We start from the raw sequence: 3,354 nt of genomic DNA, 5'->3' as shown, positions 1-3,354 counted from the left end.
ATGGTGTATGGTAGGTCTCTATCCATTGTGGGTTTACAGAAGTGGTGTGAGACTCTTTGGATCCAATTTTAGATTCTCTGACTCTGCTATATGACCTTAGCCTATAGGGCACATTTCTTCTTTGGTTACTTGTTGAACATATAAAGAATATATCTACAGTGTTCATAGCTCCCTAGGCTTCTATTTTATCCAGCAATACTTGCTATGCTTTTGATATTGTTATGTTACCCCGAATACTGTGTCTACATGCAGAAACATTCTCCACATATCCTGTCCCTACAAACATGCTTGCACTCACTGTCTATATGTTTTAGATTTGATTCTCCCAGGAAAGGAAGTTTCCTGTTTCTTCAGGTCTGAAGCTGTGCTTTCCCTCACTCTATCCTACTTCCTTCATCTAAAAAATATTTATTGAGTGCCTAAATTCTCCCAGGAACTATTTTAGGTGCCGAAGACCGCAGTGAATAAAGCCAAGAAAGTTTCTTGTAGAGTCATTTTTTTTTTTTTTTTTTTTGAGACGGAGTCTCGCTCTGTCGCCCAGGCTGGAGTGCAGTGGTGCGATCTCGGCTCACTGCACGCTCCACCTCCCGGGTTCACGCCATTCTCCTGCCTCAGCCTCCCGAGTAGCTGAGACTACAGGCCCCGCCACCACGCCCGGCAATTTTTTTGTATTTGTGGTAGAGACAGGGTTTCACCGTGTTAGCCAGGATGGTCTCAATCTCCTGACCTCGTGATCCGCCCACCTCAGCCTCCCAGAGTGCTGGGATTACAGGCGTGAGGCACCATACCCAGCTGACTATCTATAATGCTCTAACCAGTGTAGTAGGCACTGGGGACAGAGTATTAAGTAAGACCAGAGGCAAGAGATCAGTAAATAAACTCACGACATAAATGAGCCACTTAATTTCAGATAGTGATATGTGTGTATAATTCACATAAATCAGTGAGAGAAAACAAAAAGTAGTTTGGAGATCAATGGGAAAGTTTTATTTTAGAAACTTAAATCAAGCCAGCCAACTGAACAGTATGGCTAGGAGTAAAAAAAAGAATAAAAATGTAATGCTGGTTGTTAAAAGAGAACTAAGCAAATCAACATATGGCAATCAGAACCAATCAGAATACAATCTAGAGAGACAGGAGACTTTGATGCCAGACAGCTAATCAGGAGTAAGCAGGTGGCACCCATTATTCCTCTCACTAATAAAATGAAAAAAAAAATACACTGCCCTCCTATTACTTGGGCTTCTTATACCTTAAATATTCAATGACAAATTGTATCTGTAGCTATTTTTACTTAAATCATTTGTAATTGATTCTAGTTCTGTCTTCTTCCCATCCAAGAAATTCTTATGCTCTCCTCCAGTTGTGATGACCCAGGATTATAGAATACCAAAAGAAAAGAAACCACACCAGTCATATCACTTAAACACCTCCTCAGAGGGGAAGGTGCAACCTCAGAATGCAGCTATGAGAAATAAAATATGCTGGGCCAGGAGTTAGAAGATCAAAATTCCAGTTCCATCCCCAAATCATTAACTGTGTGCTGCTTTGGAATTAGTTAGATTTAGTTTGATTTACTTTCCTCATTTACAAATTAAGAATAGTAATCCCTATCTCTCATAGTTGCTGTGGGGATTAAACAAAATGGCATATGTGAAAGGTCTTTGGAGACCAAAACTACTTTAAAAGTGAAGGAAGTGATTAGTCTGCGGGCATAGATCACAGCCAGTCCCTGGGAAAAGCAGAAAGTACAGTTGGATTGACTTTGCTCCCACCCTGGGCATTTTTTTTTTTAAATGTTTTAAACAGCTTTATTGAGATATCATTAACATATACAAATTGTATATGTTTAAGGCATAGAATTTGGTATTTTGATATTTGTATACATTGTGTTAAATTAAATTTGACCTAAAGCTGCCTCTGTATGTTGTGAAGTACAACCTAACTTAATATGTAAACAAACTGCAACATAACTTAAGGGTATATTCTTATGACAGGTAACCAGCAGGGCATGGTGGCTCATGCCTGTTATTCCAGCACTTTGGGAGGCTGAGGCGAGTGGATCACCTGTGGTCAGGAGTTCTAGACCATCCTAGACAATATGGTGAAACCCCATCTCTACTAAAAAAATACAAAAAAAAGTTAGCAGGGCATGGTGGTGCATGCTTGTAGTCCCAGCTACTTGGGAGGCTGAAGCAGGAGAATTGCTTGAACCTGGGAGGGGGAGGTTGCAGTGAGCTGAGGTCGTGGCACTGCACTCCAGCTTAGGTGACACATCAAGACTCTGTCTCAGAAAAAACAAACAAACAAAAAACCCCAAACAAGCAAACAAGTAACCAAGCCTCAGCCAATCATAGCAGCCAATTATAGGCTGCAAACTGTTCAAACATGTCGAAATAAGGCAAATGCAGAGCTGTAACCAATCAGGCTATTTATGTATGTAATTTCCTTTTACTTTCTATAAATATGCCTGTCAATATTGCTGGGTGGAGCTCTCTCAATCTTCACTGGCTCAGGGTGCTGCCCAATTCATGAATCATTTCCTTGCTCAAATAAACTCTGCTAAATTTAATTTGTCTAAAGTTTTTCTTTTAATAGATTGCTGTAAGAAGTGGGATCTGAAGTAGACCTCTAGTAACCCACAGGAGCACTGAGTTACCAAGTAAAGGTACTTGCTAACGTTCAATGTGCCCATTCATCTCTCATAGCAACTGGGATCTGGGTAAGTTATTTCCCAGATTCAACCTCCATGGAATTGTGTTGTGTGCTCTTCAACTTTATTTGAGGAAATTTTACTGAACTGGATCCAGGATCAGACTGTATCTGATAACTAACTGGATTGGTTCTGGTTAGAGATCTTGGGTAAGTACCTTTTGAAATGAGTTCTTCCAAATCTAAGAAGACTAGGACTCCATTTTCTGGGACAATAGCTAATGTTTTGTACAAAAATTATGAGCCCAGAACCTGTGCATTTTTGGAAAAGCTGGTTAACTTTACTAAGAACAACTTAGAATTACAGTCACCACAATGTGGAAGTTTTAAACTAGTTAAAAATATTCACTTATGAGGTGCATTAGAAAAGAAGGGATCCAAAATGCCAAAAAAGAAAGGTGATACATTCTTTAATTGGTACGTATAAGTATCTAAACATTTAAATTAAATCAAAGTCTGCCTCTTTAAAAAGTTCCTTACAAAAGGCAAATGAAAACAAATTATTTATTTATTTATTTATTTTTTTGAGACGGAGTCTCGGTCTGACGCCCAGGCTGGAGTGGTGCAGTGGCCAGATCTCGGCTCACTGCAAGTTCCGCCTCCCGGGTTTACACGATTCTCCTGCCTCAGCCTCCTGAGTAG

The sequence above is a fragment of the Trachypithecus francoisi genome, unplaced genomic scaffold, assembly GCF_009764315.1.
Source record: "Trachypithecus francoisi isolate TF-2019V2 unplaced genomic scaffold, Tfra_2.0 Lachesis_group5, whole genome shotgun sequence".
Lineage (NCBI taxonomy): Eukaryota > Metazoa > Chordata > Mammalia > Primates > Cercopithecidae > Trachypithecus > Trachypithecus francoisi.
This window is presented reverse-complemented; position numbering follows the sequence as displayed.